This window comes from Cryptotermes secundus, unplaced genomic scaffold (genome assembly GCF_002891405.2).
Source record: "Cryptotermes secundus unplaced genomic scaffold, Csec_1.0 scaffold79, whole genome shotgun sequence".
NCBI classification, from domain to species: domain Eukaryota; kingdom Metazoa; phylum Arthropoda; class Insecta; order Blattodea; family Kalotermitidae; genus Cryptotermes; species Cryptotermes secundus.
The window spans coordinates 601,843-625,823 of NW_019741974.1; the positions used below are offsets into that span (position 1 = coordinate 601,843).

The 23,981-nt window shown below is 41.1% G+C and overlaps 1 protein-coding gene and 1 long non-coding RNA gene across 3 annotated transcripts in view; one reads left to right on the forward strand and one right to left on the reverse strand.

The window, feature by feature from the left end:
* The window catches only part of LOC111872833, a 535,959-nt gene extending 532,715 nt beyond the window's left edge, over positions 1-3,244 (reverse strand). For both annotated transcript variants that reach the window (XR_002844304.2, XR_002844303.2), the window contains exon 1: positions 3,004-3,244. This is a non-coding gene — a long non-coding RNA (uncharacterized LOC111872833). The remainder of the gene's footprint in view (positions 1-3,003) is intronic.
* Positions 1-23,981, forward strand: part of LOC111872832 (pyrokinin-1 receptor) — a 346,467-nt gene that overhangs the window by 279,030 nt on the left and 43,456 nt on the right. The window lies entirely within an intron of this gene.

Genomic DNA, 23,981 nt, shown 5'->3' on the forward strand with positions numbered 1-23,981 from the left:
TCGCATAAGATGCAACTGAATCGAGTAACTGGAAACGAGAGCAAGATATCCAGTGGCAGATACAAGCCTCCTTACTGCTCACTTCCACTGAGACTTTCGTGGTACATGTCCTAGACATTTCGCCGATCTGACTCTGACATCCTAACAAGAGCAGGTGAGGGGTACGCGTTATAAGATCGTTATTAAATAAGTTGTGCCCCCCCCTGCTATTTCATGTCTCCCATTTCCGAATGATGTCCTCAAATATCTGAGTTCCTCACAATTAGAGACAACATTCATTCGTTGTCATCAACCCTACGGCATTAAGCAAACAGAACATAGGGAAATAGTCATTGAAGTCATTAATTACTAGTAATATGATCACCATAAAATGAGACGGTGGCACAAGGGATTGATGTGAAAGTTTATGCTTCTCCGAATTAATTGTAACTGTACGTAGTGTAATTTAAGCAATATCCAATATTTTATGATAAGTCCTTTTAATACATTTGTTAATAATGTTGGATTATGTAGGCACTGTAGAATGACTGTAACAAATAACAAGAACGGGTAGATGCACAAGTAAGTCTATCCTCCAGATGTGTTTTGTGCGAGTTTATATACCTCATTAGCCTTGGTGATCATTTTTACTGCTGATGGAATTCTTGTTCCCTTGTAGTTAAATTACACTCTGCTCTCAAGCCATTAAATGCCTAATGTCACCCTCTTCCATCATGAACAGAATCGGTTATCTCAGTGAATTACTCTGCATTTCTTTATTCATTTATCTTTTTGTTCTTCTGTCGTTGTATTTGTTCGCTATATCCTATCAAAATTCAGACATAGTAATGTGTTAACTTTCAGCGAATATTACGTTTAGAATCGCTTTAATTTTGATCTTAAGTCATAAAATTACATCTCTCCATTATGGACAGTTAACTCTATTTTTATCAGTGTAAACAAAAATACACGCACGCCAGCTCTCAACTTGGTTACGCTGCAAATACAGTTATTGTCTGAAAACTACAATCAATATCTGTAATCATAAATAATTTTTTCTTTGGCCTATTTCGTTAAATATTTGAGTAATACAAACTGAAACTGAATTTACTTTTGGAAATTTAGTGTACACCGCAACACCATAGTTCATCGAATTCAGATCAGCAATTTTGGAAATAAAATGTACTGGACATACACGACCTCACCAAATAATTGTGCAAAGAACGCATAAAGATTGTGTTCCTACTTACACGAAAATACTATTACAGCTTCAGAAATACCAATCGCTTATCGGTATGTAGAGCAGTAATAGTTGTTCATTCTGTGACTCAAATGAACCTGAAGGAACACCCTATGAAATGATGTAGATAGCACATGTATACACCACGGTCTTTTTCAAAAAAGTTAACTCTCGTATTTTCTGAAGAGAGTCGTCTTCTGGGTTTAGGCACCGTGTATTCTTCGTGTTGGCCGACGTTTCGGAGGAAAGTAGCGCCTCCATCTTCAGAGCAGTTGAATGGCTTGGAATGCCGAGAGCAGTAGCTGTGCTACTGCTCTCCGCATTCCAAGTCATTCAACTGCTCTGAAGATGGAGGCGCTACTTTCCTCCGAAACGTCGGCCAACACGAAGAATACACGGTGCCTAAACCCAGAAGACGACTCTCTTCATTGTCATCGCCGTGAAAACCTCAAAACTTACTCGTATTTTCTGTTTGATCCACTGTCGCAGGTAATATACACGTACAAGAAGACAGCCATACCTAAAGCACTCGAAACCTCTTCATGTAGAGAGGTGCAAGACAAGGCTAGATTCATAGATCATGCCTTAAGGACGTAACTATGCTCTGATGCCATTCTTGTCATTAATGCAAATATAAAACATGACATCAAAACGGACAGAACATTCCATTTATATCATTACAATAATCTGAGGAAAACATACAACTGCATCGCTATTTCAAGAATTATAATTATTATATCGTTTAATTAACGTTCATGTTCTTATTCACACTAGTTAGCTAAAGAACTAAGAGATAACTAAGTATTTTTTTTATATATTTCTAGTGGGGTGCGACTAAGTTCCTTGTACTGCGGCCACTTCTGGCCTATTGTACCAGCCCCAGATAATGGGTGAGGGTGATTGTGGAGCAATAGATGGAATGAAGATTGGCAGGGGAAACCGAAGTACTCGGAGAAAACCTGCCCCAGCGCCACTTTATCCACCACAAATCACACTTGACCAGACCCGGTATCGAACACGGGCCGCCGCGTTGGGAAGCCAGCGCCTAACCGCTTGAGCTATGGCGCGGCCCAAATAACTAAGTAAATCTACAAATTATCTGCGAAATTAATTAACCATACAGTTAATTAGTCACAATACTAACTAACCTTCAGAAGTAGCAGAGAAACCAATTTACTAAGCAGTGTATCCTGCTCTGATTTCTGATAAAATAATTTTATAATACTAAAGTAACCTGTGATGAACCAAACTCTGGCTTTGCAGTAAAACAATTATGGGGTACAGTGCATTTCACATTCCATGCAGAACTAAACGAGGAATGTGAATAAATGCGGGTTTTTTTCTCTTGAGCTTTTACACCCCTTATGACTTTTAAAGCGGTTTTAATATTCGAGCTATATTGCTTTTCATAAAACCAACCCTACAGCTAAACTCAGTGAGGGAAACGTATCTGCAGACTGGGAATTGAAGCCAGAATTAAACCGTAGATGTTTGCTGCAGTGTTAAGATGAGTATACTTTGCCTGCCAGACGAATTGCCCATCGACAATGTTTGGAGATCGAGCCTATAACACGCTTTCTACCTGCTTATTAAAATCGGACAACAGGTTGTATAAAGAAATATTTTCTAAAATATTCTTGTACAGTTACAGTAATCAGCATAAGTACTAGACAGCATACGGCTGTATGAACTGAAACTATAATTGTGGCTTTATAACTGCATTCGCCCCTTCAGCACTAAACAAAACATGATAGTTCTCCTTTAGATGTTATTTTACGTCTTACCTCAAACCAATCCAGGCGCTGACTCAGAGAAGAGCATGTAGCAAGCGATCCCATGACAGTTTCGAGGTCAAGTTCAGTGCAACGCACGTGGTTCATATGATAAGGGTGTTACAATTCCCAGTATTACAGTACACGTTAGAGGTGTTATTAAACCAGCTATCTACCTTAAAAGCACACACACCACTTTCACCACAAAAATAAAGAGTACGACAAATCAACAAAGATTCATTCACCGACCTTCCTCGCATGAACACAACCGGACAGAACTACTCACTTGTTTCCGGTCTGCGCAATCGTTACAATTCGGCTATCATCGTAAATATTCCCGATCACAGGGAAGTTATGCATATTGCAGGTCTAGCAAGGTGCACTCACACTTTAACCTGTATTCATTTTCAATAGAGGCACGCGGTAGTGCTGTTAGTTGAGGCACAATGCTACAAGCCGGAATGTTGCGGGTTCAAGTCCCGATGAGGTAATTGGATTTTTTTCACTTGACCTGATCCTTCCAGCCGCACAATGGCCCTGGGGTCGACTCAGCCTCTAACAGAAATGAGTACTAGGAATATTCTTGGGGCTAAAGGGCGGCCGGCGCGTAGGGCTGACAACCTTGCCGCCATCTATGAGTCGATTGTCTAGAAAATGTGGGAACCTCAACGTCTCACGACCATATCGGCCTCCACGGCCTGTTACAGGGATACCTTTACTTTTTTACTTTATTCCTTTGCAACAAAAATAAGCCACGAGATCAGGAAGCCGTTGTGTTGCTTTTCGAGAATTCAATCAACTGACTGACGTTAGCGAAATCTGGTGCGAATACAATGCCGCTGGGAACCGTCCGAACCGCATACATTTTAATATTATATAAACTGTAAGAGCAACATTGCTGGCAGGCGAATTCATGCGGTGGGAGCGACAGTAGCACCATTTAGCATTAAAGGTCTGAAATATTACATGGCAAGTCTTCGAGAAATACGTAACTTTGTTCCATTAATATTCATGTAAAATGTAAAATAACAACTAGCACCAACAACTTAATAAACTGAGAAAATATATAGTTGACATGATTATGGAAATGAAATTCAGAACCCAGAAACACCATCGAGAGTGGGTTGTAAAGGTCTGGAAAATTCTATATTCTTAGTGTAACATGTTAGTTATTTCCTGGAAGAAGTATAGACCACGCAGCAGAGCATACCGCATAAATTAGAGAACACAACAACAATAATCGACATCCTGGAAATAAGAAAGAAGATAAATTCGTGCTTAAGAAGCAGCTAACACAAGCGAATGTAGCCAATAATAGCAGATCAGACGGAAGGATGCGAGGCCTACAACAGCAACAGAGACGAAGCTGAATACAGCATACGACACTTTAAATTAATTTAAAATAACTTTTAATCTTCAACTTTTAGTTCCTTATATATCTTGTATTTAAACCAACGTTTAGATGCTATAATACGTATAAATGTACATAGAAAGTAGTCAATTTGATCCTATGTATGTACTATTAAATATATATACACGCTTTACAATTCAATAATAAAAATATTTAATTCACAACACCTGAGGATGACCCTATAACGGTCGAAACATGTAGTGGAACATAAGTTAATAAATTATAGTTGCGTTAACGTTGGAATTTGTATTATTACTTATATATTGAGAATCATTAAACTTTAATTTTACTAATGTTTTCATGTGCGTAGCTATCAATACACTCGCCTTGTATTGAATCAATGTCAGACAGTAGTGGATTTCAGTGTTTACGAGATGTAGTGACACGGTCTCAAACAGAAGACATACCTAGAGCAGTAAATTGCATCACATAAATCATTATTAGGTACAGTTAAAAGCATGGATCGTAGAACAGATCATTGAAAGACCCTGGAAAGAACATCAGAAGCTGACGAAAGAGTTTCAGAAACATTGATCTGAGACTGCCTGTTGATTAGGTAACTGTGAAAGTAGTTTACATAACCACCAGATGGTCCAAAGGTGCAAAGTTTTGAAGCAGAAGGACGTGAGGTACAAAGTCAAACGTACTGATGAGATAAGAAAGTCAACATCTTGAGGCAGACAGCTGAATAAAGGGGTTATAAAACCAAGATATGTTATAAAATTTCTGATGGTAGATATATATTTAGTGTAACCATGCTGCCAAGAATTCTGTTTAGACATTATGTCATGTGAAACACGGTCATGCATAATAAATAGAAAACATTTAGAAAAATGTAAAGAATAGATGTTGCTCTGTAGCTGCTGAAAGAGTTATATTCCTACCGTTTAGAAAATAGGAGCAGTTGAAATTTGTTTCCACGAAATGGGAAATTATTGTGGATATAAGCTTAAATTAAGACATTTTTGGGAATGGGTACGAAGATATCAGAACAAACCTTATAAAGTCAGTGTTGTCAGAATTCCGATAGATTTAGATGGTCTCAGATGTTCAAGGCCTTTAGAAGCATCGGAATCAGGAACAGGCGATAAACACCTGCATGCAGAAGGTTGTGAAAGAGACTGCAGAAACCTGCTAAATTATGCTGATTGAGAACGTTTGGAAACTCTGTCAGCCATTTCGCAGGTTTCGACCAAATACGTACCATCAGTTTCAGTCTCAACAGATTTTAACTCCTTTTCCTAAAAAGAAGCTGCCTCAATTTCGGCAACGACGAAGACGACTATGATGATGATGATGATGATGATAATAATAATAATAATTCAATTCAATTCATGTTTATTTACGTGCGATAACTTAACAGCACAGTGGCCAATTACAAAGTTAGCACGAGTATATACAGAAAATAATTAAAACAAAATACAATTATAACAAATAAATCTGTGAACATAAATCTAAAGAAGACTGAAATATATACATACATTTATGAACTATTACGAGTGTTGCTAATACTGTTAGTAACTAAATACTAAGATAAGACAACTGGGAGTGATAGCATAAAATTAATAACAAGTCAATAAATTANTTTTATATTGCTCATAAAATACAAAATACAACAGCGTAACAGCAGAGCAGCAGTAGTCATCTACGTCGAAAGAAACCAGGGCGTAGGTGGGTGGACAATACATTAAAATGCATCTTAGAGAGATAGGACGGTATAGTATCGATTGGATCGATCTGACTCAGGATAGAGACCAATGGAGGGCTCTTGTGAACACGGTAATGAACCTTCGGGTTTCATAAAATGTTGGGAAGTTCTTGTGTAGCTGCACAATTGGCGGCTTCTCAAGAAGGGCTCAGCTCCATGAGTGAGTGAGTGAGTCTGTGAAATCTGGCGGTACGGGCGCCAATTTTGTCGAGATGAGTGATACCCAGTAACTCATCTCCTGGACCTGCGCGAGGCATTGAATTTGTGTTGAACAGTATCGCCAGTTCAGTGATGTGATTGCTGTACTTGGCTGGCTGGGACAGTGAGTTTGGCTGCAGGTTGTGAAGCACAGCTCTCAGCGGCGTGTAGGGGTTATCCAGTTCGTCACCTCGTCCACACTGGTCCTGGGTCCATCTGTTTCCTNAAGCCTGGCGAGCATGAGCACGAGCGCGAGCACGAGTAATGTTGACGCACCGTTGTACACCTGATGATGTCCAGTCAAGCTGAAGCATGTAGTGTTAAATAAATAAGAAGAAGAGACGAAGAGCCTTCGAAGTGTGAGTTGTAATGTGTGGACAAGTCCCACAGAGACGGAGAAGCGAGAGCGCTGAAGTTGCAGTACGCAGTACGCCAGGATGCTACAATGCAATGTTATTAACACGTGGCTCCTAGGAATATGGCAGTCTTTATGAAGCTGACTACGAGTTCAGTAAGTTACACTGAAAAGAAAGAACATGTGAGATCGTAAAGAGAGCACTGTAAAGACAAACACGGAGAGAGAAGCAGCTGAAATATTGTAAAGTAATGTAGTTTCTCACTATTATATGCTGAGTGAAAAGGTTATTAACTGAAGAATTTGCTGAATAGAGGATATCAATTGAAACATGTGAGAAATACAAAGTTATGTAACAAATTGAAGTGTACGTTAAGAAAAGACAATAAGTAAAACATTCCATGAATATAATGTGGCATGCAGACCCATTGCTAGGCAACGACTGCAAAATAAGCAATTATACAACAGACGATGCTAGGTAAGCGCCATAGCTCAAGCGGTTAGTCGCTGGCTTGCCACCGCGGCGCCTGGGTTCGGTCCCGGGTCTGGTGAAGTGGGATTTGTGGTGGACAAAGTGGCGCTGGGGCAGGTTTTCTCCAAGTACTTCGGTTTCACCTGCCAATCTTCATTCCATAAATTGCTCCATAATCACCCTCACCTATTATCTGGAGCTGGTACAATAGGCCAGAAGTGGCCGCAGTGCAAGGGAATTAGTCCCAACCCATTAGCAATCAATCTATCAATGCTAGGTAATGGCTCTGTAAAGAACGGCTGTTGCTAGGTAATGGCTGCAATTGACACGCACGCAGCAATATAAGAACTGTTGGAAGGAGTGTAGTCACGATCTCTAAGTTTTCAGTGAATCCAATTACCAGTCCAAACCCCGTCTATTGTCGCTCCCTATACCTGAAAATAAGAACACGTTTCAGGCAAAACTCCTTAAGGCCACTTTAAAAATTTTCATACAATCTAGTCGAAGGCTTCATCTCACTTATTTAGCTATAGTTTGTGCGTTTGTCAGTTCATATTCTTTTCCAACATTTCCCGCGTTGTTAATGTTGAACTGTGCAATGTAATTAGTCTGTACACTTTCCAACATTATACAGCGACGTAACTGCCGGGTTACGGTGCTGAGTAAGTAGTTATCTGATCGTACCCTACTGTAGGCACTATGTAACCTCCTACTGTTTCCATTTGTAAACACGTTACATGCAGAATACGATTATATGTGGATAACTAAATCAGTACCAATTGTCACATAACCACAAGTGTTCACACTTGCTGTGTTTCTAATTAATGACTCTCATAAACATGTCATACATAATCCTTAGACATATTTAATCTCTCTTCATACTGAGTTAAGTACCTGTAGTTACCTTTTTCATTAGCTTCCGCTGTCAAACTCAAAGCTATATTAAAATTTTGACAACTCCCGCCATAGAATTGGTCTTTACTACACAAGAAAATACCAAAGTTACAACTCTTCACATCTTGCAGCGCATTTAAATTCAGGACAATCCACTGAGTGGCGCTAGTGTTCTCGTTTCCCAATACCATGTGTCCGCAATGCTGCAATACTGACTTCTAGAGACTAAGGCTGATTTCGCACTGGACCCGCCTGAGCCAGTCACGTCCAGTCGCGTCGGACTCCCGTTGACTCATCTGACTGGCTTCACATAGGAAATGTAATCTCTTTCACACTGCACGCGTTTTGTCCAGTCCAGTCATGACTGGCCAGGACTCATCCGGTGGAATTTCTTGCCAGTCTTCGTGCATCTCGCTAATAAGTCACATGCGCTTTAATCAGTTTCATTTGTAACATATTGTTGTAATATGGATGTCGAGAAACTGATAATTCTAGTTAGAAGTAGACGTGAAATATATGACAAAAAGGACCAAAATCATCGAAATAAAGACTACATTGCTAGTGTTTGGAGAAGCATAGAAGAGTTGAATTACAAACAACTGGTACGAACTTTTTATTTATATTATTTCATGTACAAAAACTTATGAACTTGCCCATCTGGCCAGGAGAAAGAATGATCACTGACTGACAAAGATGTATCCAGTATGAAACCTAATGACTGAAACGACGTCACTGGACTGGACTGGACTCATTCGGTGCGGAGGGACCCTAAACGGTACGGCATGTGGGTGGCCGATAGTAGCATACCTTTCAGAGCAAACTTCATCAAACCGATCATATAGTTCAGACGCTGGAAAGGGGACTCAGGCAGTATGATGGTCTCATAAGCCTGCTTATTTTTTCGCCACGGAAGAAAATAGTCTGCAAGAATTCTGAAATGCGTGCAATGGAATGGGCAATGTCACACTCCGGGAACCTTCTCCACAGTAAATAACGAAGTTTACAGACAGACTTTTAGATGAAGTCGGAACAAATCTATTCCGTGTAGAAAGGAAGAAAGTGGAGAAGCATATTCGACTTCAAAGAGATCTACAATATTCCTCGCGCTTTTGAAACTTGAAGCTATGTACTGTTTACAAAGACGGAAAAAAAAGCATCTAACGTCTTCAAAACAAGGAGCGGATTTGTGAAGTTTCAGCACTAACACACGCACGGAGGGTGGGGGGGGGGAGCTGTACCAAATTTATCTCGACAATATTGATGATTGTCGATCGTGGCGCAGTTACATAAAACATATAACTGCTTCATAAGGTGAGACACAATTAATTTGATATAAGGACGCAGGCTAAGATTGATCGCGCACTGTACGTGTATTGTTTAAACGCATGTGACGCAATGTCACGCCTGAAGGCGTTCCTCTGCTGCTAACGCGATAAAATAATAAACGGGATTAATGAAGCCCGCCGACATAGACCACCGCTTCATTATTAAGGTTCTAGTCCCATCGCGTATTTGCAGAACCGGACATAAATAAGAAACGGTCACATCGGAGAACGATATCAAACAGAATGTGATAAAAGGTAAAGAAGGAAAAGAGATTCCATTAACATCTAGTACGGTCACAGCTTATGTGGACTCAGTAAGAGAACTGTTCTGTTCGCAAAAAGTCATATAATTGAAACTAGCGCTGAGTTCCAGAGTCTCGTGTTAGGCATTGCATTCAAACCAGTTCTTTATTTTGTCTCGGTGGGAGTTTGTGTGAAACTCCAGTATACACAATATAGTGCTAATAAACGTAATTACAATTAAACCTCAATGAGTGGCGCCAGTTTCGCAGTTCCATTTTTCTGGTTTTAATCACACCTAATGTCCCCTGTCAATATAAATATTTTGTGAGGTTTGAAATTCTCAGCTCTTCGACTGTGAAGATTGTCGTCTTCTGGAATGCGCCGATGTATAGTTGGGAGGAAAGCCGGTCACGGTAGCCGAGCGGTCTAAGGCATGCACTGTCTTCGCTCGCTCGGAAGCCGGGATCGTGGGTTCGAATCCCACTCAGAGCATGGATGTTTAGTTTGTGTGTGTGTGCGTTTTTCTGTGTTTGTGTACAGGTAGAGGCCTTGCGACGAGCTGATCACTCGCCCAAAGAGTCCTACCGAATGTGTACGATCTAGAAAAACCGAAGTGAGGAGTTCATGGAGGTAAGCCTAGGCCCACTGGGGCTGTAGTGCCAAGGGGGAAAAAAAGTTGGGAGGAAACATACCAGCGTTTCGGAAAAACGTGCTGCATCCATCTTCAAGAAGAGAAATCCAGGAGTTCTTCTTAAAACGGCTGCATGTTCTTGCAGTTTCAGTAAGAGACTCTCAGGATATACGTAATGACCAAGAATTATGGCAACTGTTCCACACAGACAGCTGTTGGACGAGGGTTGGTAGTTGACTCTTGTTAATGGCCAGTTAGTGGTTTCAGATGGCTGAAATATCCAATCTGCAAAATTATTTGGATTCGGTGGCAAAATGTCCGGGGCGACTTATATGAATGTCGTTCCATAAAGTCTGACCTCTTGCTTGATGATTACAGCGAGTCCTGGATGCAACAGTAGCAATTTCCATGTTTCATTTGAATAATCCTGCTTCAAACGGGCCATATAGGAAACACAAAATTGTTGCAAGTTAGTGGCGATCAAAAAAAAAAACGAAAGAACAGAGTGACTTCCACTTGCAAGTTCATTCATCTTCGGCCTTCTCCCATGGTTTCCGTGTCCATCCAGTATTAGGAGGGTAGTTTTTCTTCTGCTGGCGTAGAAATTTCCATAAAAGAGCGCGGAACGACTTGAGAAATATTTCCTTTTGCATCCACCTGCTGGGATGGTGTCGGCCAATGCTACCTCATGCTGCCCTATCCAGCAGATTTGGTCCAGTGATTGAGACTAGCTCTTTCTAACGGGCCCAATTGGGTAGGTTTGTCCTGCCCCATCCTCCTGAGGACGGAGACATATCCAGTCTCCGAAACATTGTGGTTTTTGTCTTCTGTATACCAGACGATGGATAGAGTCCAAAATAAGCCTAATAGTTCTGTATAGCATACACCATCGTCAGAATCCTTTCAAGTCTATCAGCAAATCTGTATTCTTCCGAAGGCATGTAAACACGGTTGATATAAAATTACCAGCGGCAGGCTATGTATTATTATGTATGTATTTATATATCTACATGTGTGAGTACAGACAACCAATCTGGAGATTGTAAATGCATTAGACTGGAATCGACAGCACCTACAACTATTACACGACAGTACAGGATTTACACAACTAAAAGACCTTGATATATAGTGCAGGAGTGTGGGAATGGAAACTTGAAGAAATTAATATTGAGGAAGAAAAGAAAGTTCTAAAAACCATTACGAATACAAAAGGGAGGAAAAAACTAATAAATATAAAATGCGGAGGAGATGGAGTGATACAACTTCTGGTAAATATATTTCTTTACTAATAACGAGAAACGAACTTGTTTACCGAGGAGTGCAGTCTGCCGTACAAGGACTAGAGGAAAAGAGAATATCACTTTCTGGGCCAACTGTTCTTGGGTAAGTTTGTTCGTATCACCTGCTAGACTCTTGAATGGGTGCTAAAAGAAAACTATAAAATGCTGTAGAATATAAACAGAGTTATCAGAAAGATGGATTTAAATCTGTACGATCCTATATTCTGTGTGGAATAAATGTCAGAGATAAATAAATCAAATAATAAGCAGTCCATTATGGCTCTTTTTACATCTGAAAAATATACGACAGAGAAAAATAACTGCGAGTTTGCTTTGAAATAGGTCAAAAGAGCAAAGCAAATGTTTACCAATCTGGAGGCTCAGTGAGAGATTGGGAGAAGTTATTATCTCTAAAAGCTTAGACACGGATGCAGTTTATATCCGAAATAATTTAACATCTGTTTAGAGCTATCACCAGTCACGTGTCGTAGGGACTGCCCCCTGATGGGAACACCAAATTATGAAACAATATGTTTACTCCTTACCAGGGGAGGATACCCAAATACTATTTGAACTAGATTAAGACAATATGAGATACTATAAGATGAAGGGCGCGCGCGGTAGCATACTTGGTTGAGTCATTAAGTAACAAGCCGAAAGTTCGGGGGTTCGGTTTCCGAAGAGATCGCTGAATTTTTCAATTGACCTAATCCTTCCAACCTTAATATTGCCCTGGGGTAGACTCAGCCTCTAACAGAAATTAGTACCAGATATCTTCCTGGGGGGTAAAGGGCAGCCGGCGCGTAAGGCTGACAACCTCACCGCCATCTGTCGGAGCCTCGACGTCTCACAATCTTATGGGCCTCCACGGCCTGATACAGGGATAGCTTTACTTAACCTCACTGACGTCTGTGAACCAATTGTCTAGAATATGTGGGAGCCTCGACGCCTCGCAACCCTATGGGCCTCCACGGCTTGGTACAGAGATAGCCTTACTTAACCTCACGGTCGTCTGTGAACCAATTGTCTAGAATATGTGGGAGCCTCGACGCCTCACAACCCTATGGGCCTCCACGGCCTGGTACAGGGGTAGCTTTACTTAACCTCACTGCCGTCTGTGAGCCAATTGTCTAGAATATGTGGGAGCCTCGACGCCTCACAACCCTATGGGCCTCCACGGCCTGGTACAGGGGTAGCTTTACTTAACCTCACTGCCGTCTGTGAGCCAATTGTCTAGAATATGTGGGAGCCTCGACGCCTCACAACCCTATGGGCCTCCACGGCCTGGTACAGGGGTAGCTTTACTTAACCTCACTGCCGTCTGTGAGCCAATTGTCTAGAATATGTGGGAGCCTCGACGCCTCACAACCCTATGGGCCTCCACGGCCTGGTACAGGGGTAGCTTTACTTAACCTCACTGCCGTCTGTGAGCCAATTGTCTAGAATATGTGGGAGCCTCGACGCCTCACAACCCTATGGGCCTCCACGGCCTGGTACAGGGGTAGCTTTACTTAACCTCACTGCCGTCTGTGAGCCAATTGTCTAGAATATGTGGGAGCCTCGACGCCTCACAACCCTATGGGCCTCCACGGCCTGGTACAGGGGTAGCTTTACTTAACCTCACTGCCGTCTGTGAGCCAATTGTCTAGAATATGTGGGAGCCTCGACGCCTCACAACCCTATGGGCCTCCACGGCCTGGTACAGGGGTAGCTTTACTTAACCTCACTGCCGTCTGTGAGCCAATTGTCTAGAATATGTGGGAGCCTCGACGCCTCACAACCCTATGGGCCTCCACGGCCTGGTACAGGGGTAGCTTTACTTAACCTCACTGCCGTCTGTGAGCCAATTGTCTAGAATATGTGGGAGCCTCGACGCCTCACAACCCTATGGGCCTCCACGGCCTGGTACAGGGGTAGCTTTACTTAACCTCACTGCCGTCTGTGAGCCAATTGTCTAGAATATGTGGGAGCCTCGACGCCTCACAACCTGGTACAGGGATCGCTTTACTTTTTTAAGAGAAGAATAGTATAAATGCGATGTTACTCCTAACCTAAATAAGACGGGGTACGGAAGAAGTTGAAGATTTAGACACAGAACCAATGCATAAGTAGAACGCAATTTATGTGATCATAAGATCCGCAAAAACTAATTCTGCCTTATATTAGACACACATTCAAAACAGGCCACTTATGGGAGAAACTGCAAGAAAAAAACACTGAACGGAATATTATGGAATAAGAAACTAATTTAAAGAATTACATATTATGTAAGTTTTGAGGTTTTCACGGCGATGACTATGAAGAAAGTCGTCTTCTGGGATCTGGCGCCGTGTATTCTTGGTTTTAACAGACGTTTCGGAGGAACGTATCGCGATACGTTCCTCCGAAACGTCGGTTAAAACCAAGAATACGCGGCTCCAGATCCCAGAAGACGACTTTCTTCAATTACATATTTTGTTAAAGTAAAAAAAGTACCAGGCCCCGAGGGCCCATAGGGTTGTGAGACGTTGAGGCTCCCACATTATCTAGACAATCGGCTCACAGATGACAGTGAGGTTGCGAGCCTTACGCGCCGGCAGCCCTTTACCCCAGGAAGGTTCCTGCTACTCATTTCTGTTAGAGGCTGAGTAAACCCCAGGGTCTAGCGAGGCTGAAAGGATTAGGTCAACTGAAAAAAATCCAATGACCTCATCGGGATTTGAACCCACGACTTTCCGGCTTGTAGCATAGCCCCTCAACCACTACGCTACCGCGTGCCCCCTTGAATTTTGTTATATTGAAGCAAAATAATTGTATTACCAATGAACGGAAGAGAAAGCGATACAAGCAGGACTGTTAAAATTGAATACTTGACGGTTCACAAAGATGTCAGAGGGCAAGAGAAAGTAGAGCGAGAAGTGAGACTTTACGGGAAGCAGATGTTACTTCACCAGCGATAGGGAACCTAACAACCAGAACGCTAAGATATCATAGCCATACTGAAAGGATGGAGGAAGAAAAATTATAAACGAACGTGTTGCTCTGGGTACTACAAGGGAGAAGGAGAAGAAGAATACCTGAATACAAAGGAAGACACACGAGTTCATTACGGACGGTTGAGGTTTGAAACATGGGGAATAAAAAAGATAAAGCTGTCCGTGTAACAGGCCGTGGGGGTCCCATAGGGTTGTGAGACGTCGAGGCTCCCTCAGATGGCGGTAAGGTTGTCAGCCTCACGCACCGGCCAACCTTTACTCCCAGGAAGATTCCTGGTACTCAATTTTGTTAGAGGCTGAGTCGATCCCAGGGCCATAGTGTGGCTGGAAGGATTAAGTAATTGAAAAAATCCAGTGGCCTGATCAAGACTTGAAACCGTGACATTCCGGTTTGTAGCATAGTGCCTCAACAAACTACGCTACCCCGCGCTGTAATAGAAACAGGTTGATAATTGTTAAAATCGGCATCATCTTTCATGTTTTCCTCAGGCACGTTAACGAATCTTAAGATGTTAAAAGAGCAGATTCGTTTTGTCGGCAATGAGGAATTAGCAAATAACACGTACTGTACAGAGGTTGTCGCGTTGCGTCAGTGAGCACAGTCTTAAAGTCCATCTACACTACGAAGCAGGGTATGTGATGCCTTGTTCAGGCAACCTTACATAAATAATATTTATGAGTAATTATATTTTAATTTCCCACCGGCGCGTGAATGCCGGAAATGTGTTCAAAAAGTAACCTTGCAATTTTGTAATGCTGACGTAGCTGTCTACGTAACTAAGGATCGTTCCCGTAGTAGTGTTTGTTTGCGTTAGTTCAGAACCACTGGCCTATCATTCAGGAGTCGAATGTCTGCCTACTTGTCACATGTCACGTGGGATCCCGCCAAGAAGAGCTATCGCAAATTTTCAGAAAAGTTTTTCTTGCAGTTATTAATTATATAAAAATATTTCAACAAATAATTTCAAAATTCATAATAATCTTCCATGAACACGCCAAGTCATTTAGAGTCACAACAAGAGTGATGACGTAAAGGAACGGATTGTTAGAGCAACTGAAAGCAGCAATAGCGTGAGTGAATGGTGTACAATAATAGCAAATAAACAGAGAATGTTAGAAGAAGAACTTAGCACTAGAAACAGAGACCAAGGAAACACAGTTAAAGTTATTCACAGATAATGGATAATATCTGCATTCTTGTACTTCCGAAAAAGACTACAAGAACAGATGAAGCCATTGTTAACAGTAAAAGACGCAACAATAAATTATATTGCTATACTTCCATAAATGAAACAATCGTTTTGGTAAGATATAAAGACATAAAAGGATATCGATATATCTCGATAATGCTAGTAAGCAGAGCAATGCTTGTTGTAATATTTGTTTGTTGGGTAGCTATTATGTTGCAGAGCGTTAATAATTAAGTATAGATCCAGAAGCTGCAGCAATAAACAGCGGTGAAATATATAATTGAATGGATATTACAGCGTTACGTTTCCGGAAAATATTACCTCCAGACATCCGAACCGCTTGTTCTATCAAGCTCTATCTCCACAAGTTATACGGCGCACGTGCAGCGAAACCATGATTTCAAATTGTCCCTGAAGTTCCGTCAGAAATAAGTGGATCTGCGAAAACCGTAACTCAGTATGGGAAATTTCAAATTTGGCTGCTCCGTCACAAACGGGAATGAAGAGTTCTCTCATCTTAGATATACGATCATGTAGTCCCTTAAAAGCCAGCCGAAAATTCGGAAGTATATATCGCCTCCATCTTCAGAGTTGAAGGGCATTTCAGTAGTGTGATGGAAATACGGACTCCTGCTCGAAAGGGGGGACAGAGAGAACACAAGAAGAGAATAAAGAAAGAAAACTGAAGGAATATATGATTAAATACAGAAATGTATCCAGAAGACAATTATATAGATTATATAATTACCGAAGAAGAAAACTGACAATGATTAAAACTCGCAAAATTGAAGAGTTTTCTTTTACATGAACGTAAGAAAAAAGAAACAGCATGTTTCTGGCGATAAAAAATTCTCAACGGTAAATAAAATTGAAAAAATATTGCTATACTTAAAGAAACAAACATAATAAATATAATTTGTAAACCTAAAATGTAAGGAAATGTATTTGTTGTTTTCAGGAAACCAAAAAATAAAATCATATGTAATAAGAAATAAGAAAATTTCACCTCAGATAATGATTCTCGTATATTTAAATTTATCATGATATTGACCAAATGATTAGTTTCATGCTTCGATTTCTATAACCAAGGAAAGAACCGCAGTGTCCACTGGACAGCCTAGGCGTAGAGATAAAGAAACATTCCTACCCCCGGCGAAAATCAAAATGAATCATACAGTATTTATAATCTTCAAGGAATGTATCCTGTTGTGTTAACCTATGCTTCGTCGTTGTTTTCCGTCTCAACACAACTATCACAATCTCATTCACACTCACTGTGTAGTTCACTAACAACTGTTCACAAACTATCCAATTGCAGTTTATATTAATTCATATATTATAATATAATAACTATTATTAATGTATCTGATTTTTCATACAGTTCTGCTGTTACCTCGCGCGGTCTTACATCACCGCGCGTTGCGCGTTACGTCACCGCGGAGGGGGTGGGGGGAGGGAGCGCTACGTTACCGCCACGTGCCGCTGGGGAGGTAGGGGTCCTCCGTTGCGCAACATGTCACACTATATTCCATATTTCCTCTGGATTAATAGAAGTCTTATAAATGTATTACAATTGGAATAAAAGTTCTATATTAAACAGATGCTTAGAGATGTACATAAATGTATTTATAATAAAATAAAATTTAAGTTACAAAATACACTCAGACAATGAAATAAATTGTTGTTTGTTATGTTTATGGTATTTGTCGTGCCTATATATCGTTATACATAAATACTGTTTATGTTGCTGTCCATTATCGCAGTTATAACGTTATAATATGTAGTTATGTACAGACGTTGTTTTGATTGTGGTCGACGGAAAACATTAACCGAAGTATGGATCGTAGAGTCTCGTGTGATAAAATACAAAAACGGAATTAAAGATGTATACTCTGAGAACGAATACAAGGTATTAAACTAATTACCTGACTCACTAATTCCCGTATTTCAGAAAGCATACAAAATTGCAGGGCGTCCTGAAAACCTTTTATCGAGATTAAGTTTGCATTTCAGGGAAACACTACTTAATTATGTAAATACACTAACAACACATCAACTGGTAGAAACAAGTGCTAAAAAACCACAGTGTTACCAACTGTTACAAATAAGAATCGTAATGCAAGCGGAAATAATCACATTTTGGCGTCTCAGTAAAGCGACTTTTAGAACACCCAGTATATTTTAATGGACCTAAGTCAACAGGAAAGACGATTAAGGACGACGCCGAAGAATGTGGCTGATCAGTTTCAAAATAGAAATATGCTGTGGGCTTATTCGTTGGACTTGCTGATGACGATGGCAGTAACTATTGGTAGTTGGATATTAGGTTATTCAATGACGCCGTGCCAACTTGAGTGGTTATTTGGGGTCGAGTGATATGTTCTATGAAGGTTACAGGACTGGGGGGGGGGAGCAACTTTCAAGATTCGCCCTATCATCCCGAATTTTGACTGAAGGAACTGAGAAGAACCATGAAAATTCTTGATCAGAATAGTCGGTGTGCCTCTCGAGATTCTAACGTATACCTCCTTATTACAATTCAGAAAGGTCATTGCTTGTGTTGCTCGTAAATTCATTGCTAAAAGTGACATGTTTCCTCACCAGATATAAAGACATGTATATGCCGACACACGCAACTTCTCAAGTACTGTAAAGCACAAGATGTTTTGTAATTGGTGCATTAAACAGCCAATAATTTTGGGTTACATCTCAGATTCTGGGGCACGCGGTAGCATACTTGGTTGAGGCACTACGTTACAAGCCGAAAGGTCGCGGTTTCCATTCCCGATGAGATCACTGGATATTTCAAATGACCTAACCCTTCCAACCGCAATATGGCTCTGGGTTGGATCAGCCTTTAACAGGAATGAGTACCAGGAATATTCATAAATTAATTAATCTTTTTTTTTTAATTCGCTTAGTGGAGGGGTGGAGTCCAGCTGGGTCCACTCGGCACGGCGTCCACTGATTGGCCTATTGTAGCCTGCCCCGGATGATTATGATAATGGAGAATTTGGCGGAATGAACATTGGCAGGTGAAATCGAAATACTCGTAGAAAACCCGCCCCAGCGCCACTTTGTCCACCACAAATCCCACTTGACCAGACCCGGGATTGAACCCCGGCAGCAGCGGTGGGAAGCCAGCGACTAACACACCTCAATAACAATAGAGGAATTGTTGAATACCTTGTTCTCAATGTGTTTTCTGTGCCTGGTCCCCCCCGAAGCTTTATAAAGGACAACGAATGACCTTTGCAAGAGCCATGCCCTTGTGGAGGCGGGGTTGAATACCTCCACCGCGACCCTACGAGTCGTATGAGGCAACGAAAATTAAGCCTCTAATCTGAGACAGTAAAATATCATCGCGAGTCCAAAGGCACTCGAACCAGAGAAAGACTGTCCTGGCAAGGACCAACCCTCTCGTCAGAGAGGGCGCCCCATAAAAAAAGACCGTAACTGTCAAACAGTAATACATATCTGGTTATGAGACCCAGATGGGGCTCGACGCTAAGACTTACTGATTGACTGACCGTCAGTCTCAATGTGACTTTGACTTTCCAAGAGTCATGGAACAAGAGGAAGAATGAAGAAAGGCCTCGGCGCTCAAGATTGATTGATTGTGAGCTGATGTAACTGATTGTAATCGTGAAGATGTGTCAGTAAACACAGTCATCATATCTATAACCCCTTGTTATTAGTTACGCCAGCCGCATATATGTGACAATATTAAAATATATCAAAGAAATAATATGTGAAGGAGTATACTTGATTAAAATGATAATCGTATTGGCCAGTTTGAGCTCTTGTGATCAAATTAATTAAATTTTGGGTAATTTTTTGGCCATAATTTAGACCAAAATTTTCATATTGTGACGAAAAAGATGAAAAGCTTGGCCTAGGAGAAACGGGAACTGGTGTGTGTCGTTACCCGTTACACCAACCGATTTCTAAAATTTTTACTGATGCAGACAGAAAAGTAAGCAAAAATATCCCTGTAACAGGCCGTGGAGGCCAATAGGGTTGTGAGATGTTGAGGTTCCCACATTTTCTAGACAGTCGGCTCATAGATGGCGGCAAGGTTGTCAGCCCTAAGCGCCGGCCGCTCTTTACCCCCAAGAATATTCCTGGTACTCATTTCTGTTAGAGGCCGAGGCGACCCCAGGGCCCTACTGCAGCTGGAAGGATTAGATCAATTGAAAAAATCCAGTGACTTCATCGGGACTTGAACCCGCGACCTTCATGCTTGTAGCATAGTGCCTCAACCAACTACGCTAACGCCTGCCCCTACTGATGCAGACATATGAAGTCATAAATGTAAAATGAACTTTATATAATGTAAATTTTAGTTAACGTCGCATCATGTAAACAGTTGTTTTTTACTCAGTTCCCCTGGTAATATACTCGTATTTACACATACTATTCGCCATGACACAACGCTATTAAAGAAATTATTACTCGTATGACCTTGAAGAGTAGTCATGAGATTACTAAATAAACATTTTAATTGCTCCGGGAACTACTGAATGCCACGTTTCCGTGACACAGCTTTTAATTAAATGTATGTACTCTGTATTTTTGTTTCTTTATTAAATAACCGTCTGAAATAAGAATATAGATCTGTATCTGTCAGAATGGCTTCCGGGAGAGTCACGCCAGGATTTCATGAATATCATAGTCCTTAAACTTCGGCCCACTAACACAAAGGCTCAGTTGCGGGCAAGATCCTGATTTAGTGGGGGGTGGAGTCCAACTGGGTCCACTCGGCACTGCGGCCACTGATTGACCTATTGTACCTGTCCCGGGTGATTATGATGGAGATTTCTTTTTTGATGGAATGAAGATTGGCAAGGGAAACCGAAGTACTCGGAGAAAACCCGCCCCAGCGCAACTTTGTCCACCACAAATCCCACTTAACCAGACACGGGATCGAACCCGGGCCGCCGCGGTGGGAAGTCAGCGACTAACCGCTTGGGCTATGGTACGACCAAGATCCTGAGTTACTTTCACACACCTCATTACACCATAATCAGTCTCCTGACGGCCATTTTAACCCTCATTCTGGATTTTCTGAGTGCCTGTTCCAAATGGCTTCTCCGTAAAAATTTTGCATATACGTACTGCTTGCTCCTCCCGCTCGGGCTACTTGTCTGATCTACCTACCTACTTACCTGTCTGCATGTCTCTCTGTTGCTCCCACTTGGAAGTGTAGGGCATCACTGAAACGCTTCGTTTCACTTCAGTTTCTTAGTCTATGCACAGGACTCCTTGGGCAAGGGGTATCAGCCCGACGCAAGGCCCCTACCTGCACACAGTCCAACACAAACTCTGAATAAACACACACAGGCATCCATATCTTGAGTGGGATTCGAACGCACGATCCCAGTGTTGGAGAAGGCGAAGACGGTTCATGCCTCAGACCGCGCGGCCACTGTGATCGTCATTCATTCATTCATCTGTAATCTGTCAAGACGACAGGTCCACAGTCTCTTCCAATACAGTTCCTCCGCTTGATGCGATCTAGAGCTTTCTCCTTCAAATGAAAATATCCTCTTCTGTCCCCAAGGTCATTCAGCATCTCCTTACGTCTTCTTCGTCTTCTGGTCACTTCTATCCGCCCCTCTCTCTTTCCTTCAATAACTTCTTTTAGAAGTAAGTTACCGCGTAAGATATGACTAGGGACCGGATTCTTATGCCCTAATACTCCCTTAAATATGTATGCATTTATGTATGAAAAACTTCCGAAATATGCACTAAAATATGCACATAAAAATTTATACACATAAAAAGTCATATGTATATATGGTATATACTATACCATTTTCAATCTTGATGGATTCGAGATTCCCAAGACGGTAATTATGAAGAGTGCGGAAGTTTGGAGGCAGCTCGACGTTTCGGAGAAAAATATCGTATTCATCTTCAGGTTCGGAATATGTGAGAGAAGCTTGCCGCAAGCTAAACTTTCGTTTTCCTGCTGAATTCCTACTTTATGTATTCTTAGACCCTGAAGATGGAGGCACTATCTTCCGTCTGTACGTTGGGCTCTCTCAGAGCTACGTAGTGTTACATTAACAAGACCGCACTCTTCAGGTTTAATTAGGGAATAATGGAAAACCTGTAATTAGTGCATCATTTCCTCTGTATATAAATTTCTGCTTAACTATTTTACGTTATAACAGTTTTCTTCATTGTATAACCACAAGTTAAACATGGTAATTCTTTACAATACAAATTTGCTCTTAAGGGAGACATTTGTATTATCAGGCTGCAATACGCAGATTCAGTCATGTAATTCGCTGTGCTTCATAAACGTGAAGGGTGATACGAGTGGAAAAGTGAAGTTTTCTTTTGAACAAATAGAAATTAAAACTCTTGCCCCAACTTGCCTAAATTTAATTCATTGACATTAAAGATATTTGTTCTCAGAATTAATCAACGGTATGAATAAAACGTACACGGCTTTTTCTTTATTTATTTTACCTTTTCCTAAGTTCCACCCGCATTTATACACCCATCGGTAAGGAGACTTTTGTTTATGGTTTGGTACGTCTGCGTTGGCAGTTCTACAGCCTCGTGAAGAGATAAGCCTTGTCGTTACAGTTAAAAGGTGTTGATTTGGATGATATATATATGTCACGTGCCGATCACAGTAGCCCCGCGGTCTAAGGGATGAACCGTCTTCACCCGCTGGAACGCTGGGATCGTGGGTTCGAATCCCACTCGAGGCATGGATGTCTGTGTGCGTTTATTCTGTGTTTGTGCTGCTCTGTGCATAGGTATCGGCCTTGTGACGGGCTGATACCCCCCTTCAAGGACTCCTACCGTCTGTGTATAGATTAAGGAACTGAAAAAAGTCCAAGGTCCACAAGACCTGTAGAGCCATAGATAGATATATTTTATGTTGTGTTCGGAGTTTTGTAACATTTGTAATGTAACATACCTCTATGTGTAGTTTATCCGAAATCAGGGTACCTTCTGACTCATAGAGTCAAAAGAATGTTCAGCTACTTTTGCTCTCTATACTCACATCGAATTTAATGTAAATTCGTTAAGATATTTATTGCAACATATGTATGACTCTTTTAATGTTATGGTTTATTTGTTTTTATTGCTAGTGGGGTGGGACTAAGTCCCTTGTACTGCTCCCACTTCTGGCCTATTGTACCAGCCCCAGAAGATAGGTGAGGGTAATTGTGGAGCAATTGGTGGAATGAAGATTGGCAGGGGAAACCGAAGTACTCGGAGAAAACCTGCCCCAGCGCCACTTTTTCGAACACAAATCCCACTTGACCTGACCCCGGGATCGAACCCGGGCCCCCCGCGTTGGAAAGCCAGCGACTAACCGCTTGAGCTATGGCGCAGCCAAATGTTATGGTTTATTTAATGACGCTATCAATAGTTGAGACTATTATGTCGTATGTCAGGATGATCCGTAGATAATGAGTTAGAACTGATTTGAAAGGACGCAGTCACTGAATGTATGATTTGACCAAAGCTCGGCATTATGCTTACGAACTGGGGCACAATCTTTCCGAAATAACCTATAAGAGGACGTAAAATATTTAGTAATCTAAAATGAATAAGTTCACTTCCTCCTGGCGTTTATATGCAAATCTACGGGCAGTCTGGAATGTGTTTATGGAGGCAAAAAGACACTGAAAGAAAAAAAAACTGATAATTTGATTTTGTTCCTTTGGCTCAAAATAGAATGCTGTTTTAAAATACAGTGGAATTTCTTCGTAATCCTCCCCTTAATTTAATTTGATAGAGCACTGAAATAATTTATAATCAACCATTATTTTTCAGTCTGTCTTGAATTGCGAAAGAAACAAAACCGCACAAAGTTTAAATTATTTACTTGGCTTTATGTGATGCAGTATAATTACAGTACAAAGTGATGCTTTTAATTTATTTTAACTAATTACATGGCACAGAATGTCAGCGACAAAGATTTGCGGGAAGTTAGGACACAGGATTCCATTATACTGCTTTCCTCTCCGTTAAACCTCATTTCCTGAACTTGATGGCAGTGATTTTTAACACTCAATAGTAGCTACCTGCTTGGAAGAGGGAGATGCCGCTGCCTTCATACAATACAAGTTAGATACGCTAAATGCATTGTACGTCGAGCGTTCATAATGGAGGGTGGAATGTGTAGCACGTTAAACTCTGTATGCATCTAAGTAAATCACATTGCCTCTAAATGTCTGGAAGGGAATACAACTGACAGCCGAGTAACAGCTTTAAATATGCGAGTGAATTCACAGATGAGAAGTTTCATGCGTAAAGAGAGAAGTGACAGTATACA